This window comes from Oryza glaberrima, chromosome 12 (genome assembly GCF_000147395.1).
Source record: "Oryza glaberrima chromosome 12, OglaRS2, whole genome shotgun sequence".
Taxonomy (NCBI): Eukaryota; Viridiplantae; Streptophyta; class Magnoliopsida; order Poales; family Poaceae; genus Oryza; species Oryza glaberrima.
In genome coordinates, this window is record NC_068337.1 from 8,114,896 (window position 1) to 8,134,533 (window position 19,638).

The 19,638-nt window shown below is 39.5% G+C and overlaps 1 long non-coding RNA gene across 1 annotated transcript; it reads left to right on the top strand.

Annotated features, from left to right (window-relative positions):
* Window positions 1-406: 406 nt before the first annotated feature.
* LOC127757891 (uncharacterized) lies at window positions 407-2,980 on the top strand. The gene is made up of 3 exons (XR_008013548.1): window positions 407-665; window positions 919-1,026; window positions 2,320-2,980. It is a non-coding gene; the product is annotated as an uncharacterized LOC127757891 (long non-coding RNA).
* Window positions 2,981-19,638: the final 16,658 nt, after the last annotated feature.

The window sequence follows — 19,638 nt, forward strand, 5'->3', positions numbered from 1 at the left end:
TTCTCTCGTGTCGTCTGCGCTCCGCTCGCACCACCTAGCAATCCCCGATCCCCTGCGGCGCATCCAAGGGAAACGCCCCGCGTCTCATCCCTTTCCCCTCCCCGGCGACAGGCAGGGGAATCGACGGCCTCCGCCTCAGTCCGCTTCGTCTTTGGGTCTTCCCTGCCTACCGCCGACAACCACCAACGAGCAGCTTTTCATGTTTTCCATGAAAACAATTACTTCCTGTAGCTGTAGCGTAACAGCCAAATCACCGTTGCCCTTCATTGAAATATGAATGTTAGTCGATGGTAACGCCCGTCTACAAAAGTTGATTGCCTTGCATTTTTCATAGTCACACGCCGGAATCAGCAGTCTCTTTTCCGTTGCATTGGCGACCTGCAGCAAGGTGCCATTTTTGTTCCACCCATCCTCCTTCCTTGCTATACACTTTCTTATTTGTTTGTCTCCTTCACCTGTCCTTCCTGCAGAATTGCCTCTTGCTTTCTCTAAACTTTCCTTCACAATGTGCTGTACGCCTTTACATGTGCAATTTTCTTAACATTTTCTCTCTTTTTTCTGTGTATGTACATTCTGATTCGGCTACCTATCGGGGTTGTGGGGGAGGTAAAGGTAAATCCTGATGCCCAATTTTACTGCAGGTGAGAGAATCATACCAATTAAAGGTATTTTGCTGTTCTGGAGCAATCGATCAAGTAATTCGTTACTTTTAGGGGTGTCAACCTTATGTATGTATGATTTGCAAAGCTGTCCATCATTGTTTTATTATATATACTCATATAGCTAGAGATTTTGTAGGCGAATTTCTTATGTCTTTGATACTTGACATATTTTGTAACGTGAACCTTCCATCGCCACAAACTACTATGTGCACGGTTGTTTTTTCCTGGTAAAACACTAAAACATGAATGGTCTCAGCTCATCACCAGACAATTGGATGGAAGGAATAAACCGAATCCGGTCTCTTCCTCTTCAAGCTTACATTGGTGGAAATATTGAAGGGCTTCATCTTACATGATCTCACTGGTACGTAAACTTGAGTTCAGCATATAAATATAGTAGTATGTGTTTTCTCAATGTTTACAACCACTGCATAGCACAGCACCATTTGGTTTCATGAAGCTCACTCACTGTATCGATTAGCATCTGGTTATCCAAGAACAATTCAAGTTATTATGGCTTTACCTAGCCATGTGTTGTCTACACATTTTTTTGTTTAATCTATGATTACAATCAACTGCACAATTTTCCTTTTTTTCCCTTCCTGCACATGTCGTTTAGTCTGTAAACAATAGAAATCCCCTGTCAACTTATAGGTGAGTCTGTTAGATTGCTTATGTCGCATATTATATCCCCATCAACATATATGCTTTTCTTTTTTTCTTTAAAAAAAAGCTATTTCATAATCCTACAATATGCTATTCCACAATGTTCCGCAGCAACGCGCGGGGTACCATCTAGTTTAGTAGGAAAATAGTCCCTATTTTGTTTCTTTGGATACACAGTGTGTACTTATCTTGCTATCGAACTACTTGCTCTCTCTAAACCTTAATTTGTAAACTAAGGCCTCTGAGTGTTTTCAGTCATATGCCTATGTTGAAAACAAATGGTTGGCTTAAGCGTGCACATTTGAAAATTGGTTTTCATAGGCGAGCCACGAGCAGCTTAAGCCACTTTCTTGTGAAAATAAAATTTTAATAAATAACACATATCTATACATAACTTTTCCATATAAAATTGGATGAAGATTAACTTTATAATAAAATTTTAGATCTTGACGAGACCTACAACTTTGTAGTTGATAACCTTTTCATTTGAGAAGAGGCCGAAACATTCATTACAAGATCTCATATATATTTTTATAAAATATCATATATATCTTTCAAACATCAAAGTTATAGGGCTCGATCAGATCTACAACTTTGGTACTAATGACCTTTTTATTTAAGATCGTTTAGAGGACCAAATAAGCGTTTCAAGTCTTGTAGATGTAATGTTTTAAAAAATAGTGTGATGGTAAGAATGGATGTGTGTGGACTATGGGTCTTGAGTTCGAGTCCTTAACACCACACATGTGCGTACATAGAGAAATAAAGAAAATAATGTGGCTTGTGACTTGGTGTATAAATGTGTATAGACGCCTACTCAAATTCAAAATGTGTATAGAAATTATCATAGTTGGGCAGTCCAGCTACGATAACCTCTAGTTCCATAGACACCAAGAGGGGGGCGGGTCACTCAACCACTTATCAAAATGGGTTTTGACCATCTGCAAAGATCGATCATTTATGTAGCACTGGCTTTCACTCATTTTTTAAGCATGGGCAAGGGAGGCATCTGGAAATTGGTTTTCTTGGCTGCTAGGAAGGAGACTTGAGAGTTGAATCTCCTGTTCAGCAATTGCGCTCATCATCGATCACCTCCAACTGCGATGAAGTCATTCCCATTAAAGCGGAAGCGCCCAGCATGTGTCGCTCTCTTTGATCATGAAATCCACCAATACCAGTTAGGGTGATCTTTCTCTTGCTTTATTCCTTCATCTTGCCTTCCATGTCATCCAAGGATTTTGTTTCAAGAGTTGTGCGTGAGAGGAGCACATACCACTATTACTATGTGGGAACTATATACAAATGTTAACTTAGACGAACTTTGGAAGGATACTAACACAGCACCAGAGCAATTAGCTGATTTTTGGAAAAGGTTAGCTATGGAGCTTTAAACTGGTATGGATGGAAAATTTCCATTTGGCATTGTGCAGCTTGAACACATTTCAATTATGTTATATAGGTTTGATGCATCTTAATTTTTTAGTCCCCTCCAGAAACTTTGCATTAAAATTGTGCATATTTTCATTTCAATATCAGAGACCAAGAGTTGATTCTTCCACTATGGTCTCACTTTTTATATGACAAAACCACCATAACTACTAGAACCGTTAAACCAAAACCATATATACCACGAATTTTAATTTGCACTTGGCTTCTTGATGTACTACACTACTAGAAAAAAAATGTTTTCACAGGTGGCCAAAATGGCTCTATATATGCAGGTGGCCACAGGTTCCGCCTGCAACTAAAAGTCTGCGAAGATAGATTGATATAGTTGTGATATGGGCCTCGTTTCTAGTAGTGCAACATGCACATGGGCTCGTTTTTATTGTGCCTGTAATTATGTAAGGCAAGTGAAAAATTGAATTCACATAACAATAATGTTGGCAAAGAAGAGGTTCATCTTGCTTCGCTACAGATATAAAAAAGGAGTGTGTTGTAGACCCAATAAAACAATAGTACAATGCTAGCTGACATGAAGGTTTTTCCCCAAGCAACTTTTTTTACATGCCCTCGCTCCATTTTGAAATTATCAGAAAACCGATGTTTGAGTACTGGATTGGATGGCCTCGGGGACATCAGTTTCTATTTCAGATACAGGCATACAGCTACAGTTTTTGTGATAGCTGAGTGCACACAATCCTCACCGAGTCGACACCGCACACTGACATCAACCTGAGAAGAACAAACAATCGTTGATGCCACTGTGATCTTAAGTGTGGGTTGTGGTGGTGACTCTACGCGAGCATCATCTCTGAATCTCTGTACACACAAACATTTGCTTGTGAAATGCTTACCCTTGCACCTGATATTACAACGGCCACCAACGACAGGAAAATGTTTTACCGACAGACAACAACCTACTGCAAGATGTGATGGTGTAACAATATGGCCTAGCCGTATTGTTTTGCTCCATGGGAAAAAATGTACTACAGCCTTTGTTTGAACCAACACGACACAAGTGATCAAGCATTGGGCCGGGTTCACCTGATATCACTCACGGCGTTATCTCCAGATTTTAACATGAGTAATGTGTTAATCCAACTTGGCCTAGTGACAAATCGATCCTGGGCAGTAGTTTCTGGTGTGACTGTTAATTTCACCACGAACAAGCAATAAGTCCAGTGCAATATCTTTGAGTGGAGTTCCCAGAATATTTGTCCCATGTGTCCCCGTGGTACGGTAGGGGTGGTTGATAATTTTGGAAGATTATTGGGAATAGAAAGTTCATTTTTTAGGCAAATAATTAAATGTGCAACACATATGGTTCTATGACAAATAATTAAATAGAATATTGTCACAGCTCTAACTCCAGCTCCACTTCTCCTGGATCTGAAGCTCAACCAAACAGTTTCAGCTCCACTTAAAATAAGAGTGAAGCTGGGTGGAGCTCTCTCACGAAATGATCTAGAGAGGTGGAGCTGGATTTAGGCAGCTCCACAACTCCACTCCAGACCCAACTCCTTTAGCTAAATTTAGGAGTTGGAGCCCTACTAAACAGGCCCTGCATAAGAAATCCTTATCTCTCCAATAGGTTTGAGTTTAACTATTCTACTAGCAGTTTCATCCTCATGGTCTATAAAAAACACTCGCTAGATTAAAACTTGGATAAATATTAATAAGAGAAGGGCAGGTCTATAGCTAGAAACAAGGGTTTTTATGGGTGGTGGAAGTAGTAAAAAGCATGGTGGACGTTTTCTGACGAGTTAAGACAGCGAGTTATTAACTACTCCCTCCATCTAGAAAAAAGTTAGCTTCTAACTATAAATTTGAATTTTGTTGAGGTTCATAACCATAAATTCTTTTTTTTAATGGAGAGAGTACTTAATTTGAAGCATCAAGTATAAAATACAAGTAAATGAAGACGTCATGTCACACTTAAATCCGGTACCAAAATTTGTTTCAGAGAGGTATAAAGCATTGCATTTATTGTTGAGTCATCCAATGAAGTTGAACGATTAGCAATTATAAATCGAGACATGCATGTCCAGATTGATATTCATAGCATCAGAAAGTGTTCCCTCCGGTTCTATGTTGCTGTATTATGGGATGGAAAGAGTAATTTCGTTAGTTTGCACATACATAATATTATAGGAAGTAGAGGCATCATGAGTGAAATGTGTTCAAAACATGTACGTTTCTTCTCCCAATTTCGATCCAAGGGCACTTCATGTTCATGAAGTTTGATCCCCTCGAAAAATAAATGTTCATGAAGTTTGTGGGAATTCTGCGGCATCCTGTCACACCGAGTTGGGTACAGAAATTATGTGGATTTCCAATGATTATCCTAAACTTGTACACGTGGATCATGCATAGGTTCCGACTTCCGAGCCGAGACGAGGAGATCAGTCATAATCAGGAATTAGGCAGAATTTATGCTCCAAAGGAAACAACAGCCAACTATTACATATTTTTGGCTTAAACCCTAAAAAAGTAGCTACCATAAAGTGAAACAGAATATAAGTAATCACTCCACAAGCAAAAGAAGTGATACATCTTATTCATACAAAAATGCTATTAGAAAATCTCCATTGAAAGTTGGCAAAAATTTGTATAACCGTAATCTCTACAGTACAGCAAGCAAGATTAATGGATTCTTCCTCCTCATTACACCTTTGTAGGTTTGCTCAAAACCGAAGCCAATATGTTACTATGAAGAGTATATGCATATAAGATTTAGTTATAGTTTTGATGTTGAGTCTATGCCAACAAGCCAATTACCAAACATATGGGCAAAATTATGAGAAAATTTTAAACCAAAGGATACAAGAACTGTTCTCCAAAGAAATTTAGCAAAATAACAATCAAAGAATACATGTTGGATATTCTCATCATGCATAAAAAACAATATTTTGTATTACCATTTCAATTCATTTTTGCTAAATTTTCCAGGGTTAAAACCACCCCTTTAAGCAAGTAGTACATAAAGGTCTTAATTTTAATTTTACGAGACATCTTCAATCTTTATAAAACTTGTTTACTCTCTGCGTAACCATTAGCAATTAGAGCTACATAGAGTGAACATAAAACAATCCATTCTGGTGAAAATTCCATATAAACATATCCTTATCACCATTAAGTTGAATATGCACAATTTTCGCAACCACATTATTCCAATTTTCAAAATTTGTCCCACTAAATTCCTTCTAAAGTAAACATTAAGTGAAACTGTACTCATAACAGTTATAATTGATGCATTTTTTCTACAAACAATGTTGTATAGAGATGGAAGTGTTCCTTAAAGGAGGAATTCTCATTGCATCCATCTTCCCATAATCTAATTTGTTTTCCACTGTTTACTATGAAAAATCCAAGGCTCAAAATTTATCTTTATCTTTCATTAAGCCCGACAAAAAAGGGAGTCACCCGGTTAATCTGACTACCTCAGTGATCGTTTGATTCTTAAATATTTTTTTCTCCTTAGTAAATCTTGCAAAACACCATCCTCATTAATCAACTTAAATAACCATTTACTTAGAATATATTGATTTTGCACATCTATCTTAAGAATTCCTAGTCCACCCTGTCCTTTTATTTGACAAATAATATTCCATCTCATTGGTATATTCTTTTTCTTATATTCATCGCTTTGTCAAAATAATCTAATAAACAATTTTTTGAAGTACTCTTCTTGGAATCTAAAAAACGACATCGTAGATATATGTACCAATGAATGATTTTTTTTTGCTGGTACCGCAAGCAGCTAGCAGGTTGAAACTTCATACCGGTAAAGAATGTTGCTCAATAATGCTATGATCTGCATTGTTATTCATCAAGAAGCAGAGTAATTTATGAATGCTCAATTTCTACCGTTGGATTTTTCTTTTTTTTAAAAAAAATGAATAGTTTATGATGATCCGTTCTGTTTCGCATCGATCTTATTCTTCAAAAAGGAAAAATGAAATGCACGGATAATGCCTTTTTAACATAGACAAGTACACTCATGGTGGAGAAACTATCTTTAGTCGGTCGACTAAATTCCATAATAGTCCCGATTTCATTAAAAACCGGGATTAAAAACGACTTTTAGTCCCGGTTAAAAAAATTTTGATCTTTAGTCCCGGTTGGTAACACCAACCGGGACTAAAGATGATTTTTAGTCCCGGTTCATCCTCTGTCAGAGGCATGTCAGGGGGCCGAGGATCTTTACTCCCGGTTGGTACTACCAACCAGGACTAAAGATCTTTAGTTCGGTTGGTAGTATCAACTGGGACTAAAATTCAACATAGTATATAATCCCTATTCCTTATCCTCTCCTCCACAATCACAACCACTTCCTCACCCACAGATCGATCCTCCTCTCTTCTCCCCCCTCCCCTCTCCTCCCCTTCCTCCTTCCTTCCCCTTCCCTTCCTCCTCCCTCCCCTGGAGACGGATGAGGCCGCTCCTCCTTCCTTCCCCTTCCTCCTCCCTCCCTTGGAGACGGATGAGGCCGCTGATGAGGCCGCGCCGCGTGGACGCGATGGACGGACGGACGCGCCGCGTCCGCGTAGGCATGCGGCGCAGACGACCGTCTCTTTTTTTTTTGATATTTTGTGATTCACTGAGATGTAATTTTGTGATTCATTGTATGGATTTGAGATGTATAATCTGTGATGTATTTGATTTGTGCGTAAATTTTTTAGGATTTGTGATGTTTTAGATTTGTGTGTATAAGTAACTTTAAGATTTGTGACGTGGATTTGGGATTTGTGATGTGGATTTGAGATGTTACTTTATTTGGGATTTGTGGTTTGATTTGGGATGTGCATGCCATCTGATTCGGGAGAAAATAAAAAAGTAACAAAAAAAAAGGACCATCCGGGATTGTCCCTATCCTCTCTTTAGTCTTGGTTGGTAACACCAACCGGGACTAAAGATCCCTCTCTTTAGTCCCGGTTGGTGTTATCAACTAGGACTAAAGATAGATCTTTACTCCCGGTTATTTCGCCCGGAACTAAAGATAGCGATCTTTAGTCCCAGATTCGTAGTCCCGGTTAGGAAACCGGGACTATATGGGGTTATAAACCAGGAGTAAAGACAGTTTCTCCACCAGTGACTCATTGTTTCCATCGTATGGTCAGGGTATAGTGCTCATTTTGGAAGATTATTTAGAATAGATTGCGTTTTAAGGCAAATAATTCAATGTGCAATGCATATGCTTATATGAGAAAGAAATAACTGGGATATTATTAGAATTTACTGCATATAAGAAATCCTTATCCCTTGAATAGGTTTGAGTTTAACTTAATTGTACTAGTAGTTTCATGCTCACGGTCTACACAAAAGAAAAAGAACTCACTAGTAGGGTTTCCCAAACCGTCGGGGCCAGGGTTACACGCCCCGACGGTAAGCACGGTAAACATGGTAACCGTGGCAAACTGTACGAAACCATGTAAAATTTATCAAAATTTCAAATTATCTTTTAAATTTATTTGAATTTAAGGAGGTTGCCGTTGTTTTCCTTTTACCGTACCCCGTGGTAAGCACGGTAACCGCATGGTTGCTGACGGTTTTGCAAACCCTGCTCACTAGTGGTGAAACCTCAAATAGATATTACAAAGGGAGAGAACTCACTAGTGATAAAACCTCGAATAAATATTGAAATGGGAGGAGCAGGTGCATAGCTAGAATTAGAAATAAGGCATTTTAAGGGATGGAGAGAGTAGTAAATAAGCATGGTGACATCCCTTCTTTCTATAAAGTTACGACCCAAAGCTGAAACCTCAGCGTGCCACGATATCACTAATTCTCAGTCGTTCAATCGGTGGATGAGATCGCGTATAAACCATTGGATGAGAAGGTCCCTAGTGAGATGTCGAGTTATCCTGATGAGCATAGCCAAATCATTGCAAAAAGCCCAACTGATGAGCAAGGCCCATCCCATTGCCCTGCCCCAACTATTCGCTCTCCTTCCCCGCGTTGAAGCGGCGCACCACACGCCAGCTCCTCCGCCGCTTGCCGTCCTTCCTCACGCAGCAAGCCAGCACCATAATCTCACCCCCCCCCCCTATGCCTCTTCCGCTTCCGTCGCACCTGTTTTGCTCATCTTCCCTGGGTGCTACGAAAAACGGAAACCCTGGGCGCCAAACTCTCACCCTTCACCTCCCTGGTGAGTAATGGCAACTTATTTGGTATTTCATTGCAATAATCTTTCTTTTTAAATAGTGTAACTGATGATAAGCCAAACTTCCTGGATTTATACGCCTATGACCATGTAATCACTACTCAGAAATAAGCAGTACCCTCCCTCTCCTCCATTGCGGCAGCAATTCTTTCCTCTTTTCCAGGTCCCATTTGCCCTTTCTCTCTCGCATGTGTTGCTTTGTTACCTTATACTGGAGACAACCAAGAAGTATTTCATTGATTTTAAGAGTACGTGAGTGGCGAGCTACATTTGTGCACATTGCATTCATTTTGGCAAGCAACAAAGCAAGCAAGCATGTGGTTGCTGTTCGTCTGTTGATTTATTTATTGAGTATTTTCCCTTTCTACCTCTGGCAATGTTTTATTTGTTGCTACCATGTCTTATAACAGAAGCCTTCTTACGGTGTTCAATGATGCTCATACAGCCATTATTTTATTCCCAATTCTTAATAACTGTACAATTTGGATATTTTTCTATGATATAAAATTTTGCTTTCTAGCAAAATGGATTGTTTATGTCACAGTTTATTTTGTCCATACTTCTGTATTGCGCATCAAAAGAATACAAGATACTGTGATGTGTGTATACCTATCTTCCCTTTTTTTTCTCTTCCATGGTTATAGTTCATTGAATTGCAAAACGTTTGAAGTTTTTTTGATTGAATCCTTTGAAATCACACAGCAATGCACGGGGTATCATCTAGTTATCACACAAGTTAAAGACACAGAGATTTATTACACTACTCCTGCTTACTTTGGAGCAGCAAGTACTCCCTCCGTCCCATTTTAAGCGTAGCCATCGAGTATTCCCTCGGTCTTATTTGATTTTTTTTTTAAAAAAAAGCTAAAAAAACAGAAGTTATGCATAAATACTATTCATATTTTATAATCTAACAACAACAAAAATTTTAATCATAAAATTTAAAATAAGCTAAACAATCAAAGTTGGACACGAATACTTATTACTGCGTTTAAAATGGGACGGATGGAGTATCAAATACTAGTAGGTCAAGACGTCAAGTCACTTAAATCGGTAGAGGTACCAAAAGTTTCAGATAAGTATAAAACATTACACTACATGTTAAGTTGAGACCATGAAATGAAGTTGAATGGTACCACCATTACCACATAGAAATTCACATATCCAGTTAGTCCACATATATAATAGGATTGAGAGGCATCAGGATAACACATTACAATGAAATGTGTTCGATATGTGCGTTTCTTCCTCATGTTTGTTTGAATAAAATGCTGTGGCAAGCTGCTGCTTCCAGTATGGGTAGAAATGATGTACGGGTATGTAGAAATGGTGTGAAGCCCATGAATTTGGAGCCAAGAATAGGGTGGATAGTCACGTACTCCCTCCGTCCAAAAAAAAGACAAACCCTGGGTTTCCGTGCCAACGTTTGACTGTCCGTTTTATATGAAATTTTTTTATAATTAGTATTTTCATTGTTGTTAGATGATAAAACATGATTAATACTTTATATGTGACTTATCTTTTTAATTTTTTTTATAATTTTTTCAAATAAGACAGACGGTGAAAACGTTGGACACGAAAATCAGGGTTTGTCTTTTTTTTTTTTGCGACGGAGGGAGTAGGAATTAGGCACAATGCTCCAAAGGAATCAACCGTGAATTCAGTTGGCACTAGTATCTACTACTAATGAATGATTTTCTTTTCTCGCTGGGCCTGGAGTTATATGCTGGTAGTCAATATTGTTCGACAATTTACAATTCTGTGATCTTTTTTTTATCATCTTTTTCTTCATAGAAGAAAATAAAATTTATGGATAATGGCTTGTTTTGATCCTACAATATACTACTCATTGATGACATCTCATCTAAGTTTTGTGCTTCTATACAATATAGTCTGATTGTACAAATTAAAATTGATTTTTATGAAGCAAAATGCAGCAAAATAATCAAGCGCCAGCCCATTAAACGATGCCCGTTTGCCGAGCTGATATATACTTGGACCATAACAAAACTTAAATATTCGCAATTGTACTTCTGATGGTACTCCAATGATACTTAATGATACTAGCCATGTAATAGGCTAAAACTTTTAGTAAACTTTTAACAAATTCTAAGAGTTTGGCTAAATTATAAAAGACTTTAAGTGGACGTATTTGAGCAAAGTTAGGCAGAAAGGGCCAGCGGATTATGACTCATTACTTAGATGATAGCACAATATACTTATATGTAGAACAACAATCCTTGTGATACTCAGTTCAGTTTAATGGGGACTGGAGGGGATCCAGAAAAAATAATTTCAAACCTATGGAATAAATTTCTTTCAATCCCTTTCACCTGGAGATTAGCTGAAAATATTATGGAACCCTGTACATCACTACAGGGTGTGTGGCGGTATGTAACTACAATTAGGCAGTATGTAGTTACTTGATGTCTTATATGGCTACTAAAACATTCTGTATTGCAAGATATATCACACCCCAAATGATATAATAGGACATACTCCCTTTTTCCCACCAAAAATTGATTTCTAGTGGAGAGAGTTTATCCCTAAAAAATTGATCCCTGCACAAAACACTAGAAGCAATAAATGACCTTGTCCTCTCTCTTCTATCACTCACGCTTTAACACCAGGAATCTTATCTCTATCTCATCTCTCTCCTCTGCCTTATCTCCTACTCTACCCATTTCTTTCCTCTACGAGCAGGCAAGCAGCTAGCCTTCAACCCTTCACCACTCTGCTTCTCCCTCTCCCGCTCTAACTTCTTGCACTCTTTTCCGCACCTCCCTCCCCCTCTCTCCTGCAGGCCCTGCTCCACATCCCTCTCCCTACCCACAACCTTCCGCATCCACCTTGATGTGGTGGCGAGGAAGAAGATCCCATGGAGTCTGATGGATGCAGCTCGGATGCACCGGGGCACGTTGTAGGCAGGGGTGGCGTTGCGATGCAGTCGGCGATGGAGCTTGTGTGTCTTCAATCTGCGGTAGATCTGATGTTGGCGCTTGATGCATGAGCCGCCATTTTCTTTTTTTTCTCTATATTCTTTTTCTATCTTTCTTTTTTCTCTATTCTGGGTTCTTCCTATTGCAGTAGTAGTCTGATATAGGTGAACGAACAACAATTTTTTCCTCATATTGTAGAGATCAGTGATTTTTTTTTGGCGTTGTTTATTCTGTTCTAGATGCCTCTTGCGTGTAATTAATTGCTGCAGAGAAACGACAGTGCTGATAACCGGATGTAGTTAATGGGGGCATTTTCGCCTTTTCACCTTAGTACTAAATTTGTCTTGGAAACTCACGATGTCCCAAGCCCGTAAACGCCAATTCCCCTCGCTGATAGGCCCACCCAAGCCCAAACCGAGACCCAAACCCAAGCCCAAAGTGCCCAACGGTCATCACGCCCATCTCCAAACCCTCGCCGCCGCCACATCGCCATTCCCAGAAAAAAAAACAAGAAGAAGAAATTCCCCAACTCTCTCCTCCTCCCACGGATGGATCCCCACGCCGGCGCCGTTGCCAGCGGCGAATCCGCCGGCGACGAGGACGACGGCAGCGGCGAGCACGAGACCCACCCGACGTCTTCCGCGCCCTCCGCCAACAGCAGGCCCCGGAAGCGCTCGCGCCTGACCGCCGCAGCAGACGAATCCACGACCGTCGACGACTGCTCCGCCGGCGGCAGCGGCAGCGGCAGCGGCAGCGGCGACGGCGGCGGCGGCGGCGGCGAGTCGGTGGGCGCCTGGCCCTACGACGAGAGCGCAGCCAGGGACGAGCTCGTGACGCTCATCGTCTCCCAGGATCTGCCCGTCGGGATCGCGGGCAGTGCGTCCTTCGAGGCCATGGTGCGGCAAGCGTTCTGCCCCCAGTTCGAGCGAATCGACAATGCTGTCACCATCAGAGACATCTTGGTGTTCCACGAAGACCATGTGGCGGGATTGAAGGAGGAGTTCACCGGTGGCGATCTCTCCTTCGCGTTGTCATGTGAAATCTGGGGGACTTCGTATCATAGGATGAGCTATCTCTGCGTGGCCGCTCACTATGTCGATGGGGATCACATTCTGAACAAGAGGGTGATTGGCTTCAAGCTTATCGACGGCGCGCCGACCGCGGAGGCGATGGCGCGGCGCATTCTTGATGTTGCCATGGAATACGGCATTGAGAATCGGATTGTTTCTGTTACTCTTGGGGATGGTTTAGCAGATGCTGAAACCATGGATGCATTGGCTCCTCTTCTTGGGTGGTACACCGGCGGATTTGTGTTCCTGCAGAGGTGCATTTTCAGCATCCTCAATGACATCGTTCGAGCTGGTTTGGCTGAGATGGCTGGGCCTTTGGATGCTATTCGTTCCGCGACTGCGTACGTTTCCAGTTCGGAGGCGAATTTCGCCGAGTTTGAGAAGTGCTGCGTCGAGCGAGGCCAGAAGGCTAGGAAACTATGGCCTGATTCCAAAGTAAGGTGGGATTCCACATATGACATGCTCAAGGAAGTGCTTCCCTACAAAGAAGTTCTGACTGACTTTGTCAATGGCAGTATGCAGCAAGAGTTTCTTTCCGAGCACAATTGGTCCCTTCTCAGTATATTTCATAAGTTCCTCACTAAGTTTTATAAGGCTGCTACCAAGTTGTCTGTTGTTTACAGTCAGACATCTTCCTTAACTTTGATTTACATCTGTGACATGGCAGTATTGTTTCGGTCTTATAGGACAGACCCTGTTTTCTCTGCCATTCTGAAACCAATGGAAGCAGTGTTTGTCAAATATTTTCAAAGAATTCCACGCCTCTATTGCTATGCTTTGATTTTAGATCCTCGGCTAAAATTACATGGCCTGGAAGTGGCCTTGAAGATGTTAGGTGAAGCCTTAAACATTGATTATTCAAGCACTTTCACACAAATTGCTGATGAATTTCTTGAAGTCCTTTCCATGTATGAAGAGAAGTTTGGCAGCACACTCCGTCCACCACCATCACCGCCCTCTTCACTGGTCTTTAGATTATTCGCTGCTAGACTGAAGGAGTTGGAGCTGAAGGAGTTGGAGCTTCAAAAGGATTCCTCGCCCTCTTCATCAGTACACCAACGAAAAGCCAAAAACGAGTTCAACAAGAAATACATCGAGACTCCATGCTCATTGCGTCTTAATTCTCGTGGACCTGATCCCAATATTATCATGTGGTGGAAGGACAACAAACTGTTTCATGTTGTGTTAGCTCAACTAGCAAGGGATGTCCTTGCGTCTCCTGTGTCGACAGTCTCTTCTGCAGATGCATTCAACATCAACGGAAGAGTAGTTGAAGATCAAAAATCATGTCTAGCACCGGACATTTTAGAGGCAATCATGTGCCTGAAAGATTTTGAAAATGCTGCTACTCGAGAACAGGATAGAATGGTGAATGCTGAGTTTGCTAGTGTGGTATGCCTTGATATGTAACGAAGCAATCCAATGTGTTTTACCTCCTATGGTTCCAGTGTTCTGCTCTTTGTATCTATCTATCTGATTAGTTAAATGAAGACATCGTTATGGGCTTTAGTTACTTGAGAACTGCATGGTAAATGCTGAGTCTTCTACTGATCTTCGAGGTGATAGTAAATGCATTCTCTGCATATAACTCAAGTTTTCTAGCTTCCGTGACTTCAGTTCCAATTTTAGGGGCAGTCCAAGTATCATTGAGGTTAATTTGGTCCCCACAAAATCGGAGCAGTTTATCACATTGAAAGCCATAGATTTCCATGGAAATCCATCTGGTTCCATCACTGGTGGTAGGTAATACGAGACTGTTACTTGGTTTAACACAGTGGCATGCATTACAGAACAAGGGAGCATGCATTTCATGACAGAAAATTAGATGGCTTTTTGTGAAGTGCATGTACACCGTTGAAAAACGCATAGAACGTTTGGTAAGTGAATTGTTGTGAATGCATTGCTGCGAACCTAAAGAGTACATACTGGTATGTATTTGACAAACTTGAATGAACCAAGTACGTTGATCAAAATCTTGCCACATTAATTAAAAGATTGCAATTATTCATGTCATGGAAGATTCTGGGAACCAAATAAATAGGAGACCGGGTTTCATGTTGGTAGAAGCTAGAAGCCTAGAACATGTACCATTTCCTTTTTGTTTTGCAATGCTGTTTCCCTTACTACTGACATCTTTCCATGTCCCTACTTTAGGTTACGGAGACATTAGCAATTTAGACATACCACATAACCTGTGTCTGTCTTGTCCTACAAGGCCAGATGGATAGTACCTTTTCCACCTCAGTTTCGAGGTTTAAGTTCTAGTTTTGCCACTGAACATTTGTTGAACGTTTGGTACAATATCAAGAATTACTCGTGGTGGACATAAAAAATCATGAAATAAATTTCGAAACTACTATCTATAACATCAGATCCATCACCACTGATTGGACACTTCTTAAGAATGAGACAATTGATTTTTGCGACCTTACAATCTAGTGATCTGTAGACTCTAGTATAGAAATGCAAAAGCTTCTGAGTTTTCCATCGAGGAACGAACGATCCCTTATACGAATTGTCATCGAAGTTCTTCAAAATATCAGTACAAGTGTCCTTGTCCTTTTCTGCCACCACCATATATTTTTCCTCCCTTTTTCAAATCATATAGATTTAATATTGTCAAGTTATAGATTTAATATTATCAAGTTTGTGGGAATGGTGTTGCATGCTGTCGCCTGAGTTTTTGTAGAAATTGTGTGAAGCTCCAATGATTATCTTACAGCCTTCAACATGTAGATCATGGGTTCCGAGGTGAGATCAGGAGGCAAGAGAGTCATAACCAGGAATTAGGCATAATTCTCCAGAGGAATCAACAATTAACTCAGTAGGTACTTATCTACTAAATGAACGATGTTTTCGCTGGTAATGGCAGTAGATACTGGTAATGGATATTGCTCAAGAATGCATGATCTGTTTTTTTTGTCAAGAAGCAGAGAAATTTGTAATGATTATTTTCTACTGCTAAATTTTGTTAAAATGAATAATAGGTTATGGCACTTGATTTGTACCTAGAAAATGCCATCTTAAGTGTTTCCCCCTTTCTTTTGTCCATTGCCGTTTGGTTACTCAGTAGCCCTTAATTTTCATTTAAAAATTTTCATTTAAATTGGTGGGTCCAATATTATACACAGTTAGATAAAATTGATCATAAAACAAACAAAATACTATGGGTCCCACCTCTCAACTTTCTCCCGTGGTCACGTACGTACATGTGGGTATGTAGTACGTACGGCTCCCTCCATTTTTTTTCTTTTTTCCATTTATACAATTGATATATATATATATATATATATTAAATAATCATAATTTTACAAACAAAGAATATACCATCATATAACTCTTTATAAACATAGGTAACTAAATTAGCTCTACAATCTTTGAAAATAAAATTTACACCATTATATGTTTACCCATTAAATCAATAATATAAGATAGTTTTTACTTAAACCAGTGTACTCATTACTTTGTATTATTATTCTCAAATAATGCACTGTTTTAAAATAAAGTCTACACCATTATAGTGTGCACCCATTAAATTAATAATTTAAAATCTATATTAACTAATTTACATTTATATTGGAACTGGTGGACCCATTATTTAAATCATCGGATCTATTGTTAATAAATAAAGTGTCCAAAGTTTTCTTTTTTTTTTGGCATGCTGCACAATGCACGTTTGCACTTTTGCCTTTCGCACTTTGTGACAAAGCATCGTGTCTGAGGCATCTAAGGTGATCACGACTGCTGCAGCGCTACCGCTTTGCCACATTATTTTGTTAATAACATGAAAAGAAAATTAAAGGTGTAATGCAGCGAGAGAAGAATTAAGCATCGTGGGTTGAGTTTTTCTAGCACTTAACTCTATTTAACCTGAAACCAAGAGTTGATTACATAATTATTATAATGTATTGTGTTATATCGTATTTGGATTTTCTATTTGTTCTTACAGTTGAAAGAAATCATTATGTTATAAATATAAGCACAATATTAGTGAATATCAATAGAACTCTTACTAGGAAAAGAGTGTTATAAGGGAGTTTAAGGCCGTATTTTTTTCCTATTCCATCTTTTGGATTTTTGTTTGCACGCTCCACGCTCCATGCTTTCCAGTATAAGGGAGTTTAAGGGATTTTTGTTTGCACGCTACACGCTTTCCAAGATCCTAAACTTTTTATCTTTTTAGAAGTTAATTCATTAGTTTATAATCTCAAATAGCTATCACATAAATCAGATAATTCATCAATTTTAGTTGTCCTAAACCCTAAGTAGTACATATTTTTTTCATGCAAGTCTTGGTGATCAGTAAATTGGTGATCAACGCATAATCAAGATTGTAAGATGAATCTGTGAGAGCTACTATGAACAATTGTAAATAGGTGTCAAAATATGTACTACTTCTAATGGCTATCACATAAATCAGATAATTCATCAATGTCAGTTGTCCTAAACCCTAACTAGTATTTTTTTTCATGCGAGTCTTGGTGATCAGTAAATTGGTGATCAACGCATAATCAAGAGCCTAAGATGAATCTGTAAGAGCTACTATGAACAATTGTAAATAGGTGTCAAAATATGTACTACTATTAATTAGACTTCCAATGGCTTGCTAGCATTGTATATAAACATGGACGAAGCTGGAACGAATATTAACATATATCCCAAACATATATATTACATGGTTAATATTTTAATCACATGTGGTAAGTCCATTAAAATTTCTTAAAATGCCCCCAAGCTACCACGTGTTGCTATAATAAATTATAGAAAATATTAGAAATTCTAATGAGAAAAAAAAAGCAAAGTATCTATTACTTGATTTTCACTTAAATCGGTGGGTCCAATATTATAAACCTGTTGACAGAAAACACGAGGCCTGGGAGATCTGCTTAACTCCTGCAGGTCCAAAGCTCGCCTTCGGGTGTGTTAGCGTGCCAGTTGATTTGATCCTGCAATCAACAAGAAATAGAAACAAAGAGACCGCGGTTAAATCTATAAATGATAGCCGATCAGCTAGCTGCCGATGACATATCATTTATCTTTGAGCCGATGTCATATGTGAATCGATCGGCGGTTGTAAATAGACAATAAAGAACTAAATCTATTCGATCGGCTGTAGATATTAACAATGTATAGTTCTTATATCGATATATATTTAAATCAAGTGACTGGGATAGATCGGTCGCCATGCCGAGACAGTATAAATCACTTAGATTGAAATATATATTAATAACAGCATTATATATGTTTATAGCATAGCCGATCAGATAGATCTAGCATGTATCGGCTAATACTCCGATACTACTCGATATCAAGATATCAAAACAAGTATAATATATCAAATAAAAGCCTAATATACTTAAATGCAATAAGATCTTGACGTAAAGGGCGGATTTAACATGTCAATGAAGCATATAGAACGAATATGGTTAAATCAGATAAGATCAGCTAAAACTCCGATACTACTCTAATCGGCAACCAGAAAGCAGGCTAGAGATTGAAATTCTAAGCACGACTTAATAGATCAAACTCAACTGATGCAGCATTAAGTATGAAAAGAAGAACAATATCTAGACAATCAAGCCGCTGGATGTTTCATAAAGTGGTAGATATCTTATATAATCTAGGTCAACATCGCTATTTAACCTAATCGGCTGCCTTCTGTTGACAGATGTTAGCCGATTGTAGGTTAGATGACGATATTGTCGAAGATTATGTAAGATATATGATAACTTGACGAATTACATAGACAAGATTAGAGTGTCGTAAAGATGAAAGCACTAATCCCGAGAACACAATCCATCATAACAAGTTTTACCTCTTGGTGAAGATAGAAACCGATGTAGCTCAACCCGAAAGCAAGAACTCGTCGAAATAAAACTAAAGCAAAAAGGTGGCGATGCGCTAAGATTGTATTGAACGTGTGTAGATTCCAAATTACATAGGGCTCGGGTCTATTTATACTCGAGAATTATAAGATATGTCCGTACCGGACACGACTATTATCTCTAACAAACTTTAAGATACCATAAGTCTTTGCGGCAGACTTTTGCCCAAGCATATCTCTAAGGAAATTACATAAAATATCATAATTAATAGATACAATTGCCTTCTCAGGACTCTATCCATGTGCGGCAATCATCTTGAAGCACCTCAATTCAACTCGATGTCATACACCAAGTTGTATTGTCGGAATTGACTGCATCGGCTTACCTAGTCCGACTCAGACCCAGCCAATCCTAATCGTAGCCGATCTGGACTCCAGCCGATTCCTGCTCTGTTCTTGAATTCGATCTCCGCCTTTGACTTCACTTCGATCTAATCTTCTTTCCCGATGCCGATATTACCAAATTTTGTTGTTAACACATGCCCCCCAAGTCCGGAATATTTGGTAATGTTTCAGATTTGCTGTAAATCGACTCCGAGCAAGTTTCGCACTTTGCTGTTTTCCGACCGTTACTGCCGTGCTTTAAATACTAACCGTCACCCTCGAGAAGTCTCACACCGTCCTCCTCCGTTTTCACCGCTGAAACCAACTTTGTTCTCACTCTCTCCGGCGATCTCCCCGACGCACAAGGCGATCCCCAGGTGATTTCGTTTCTGATCAGATCTCCGCCTGCGGCGATGTCGTCTTCCACCAGCCCGTCTACTGCGCCATCAGCTAAGTACGCTGAGGTAAGTTCTCACCGGCTAGATCC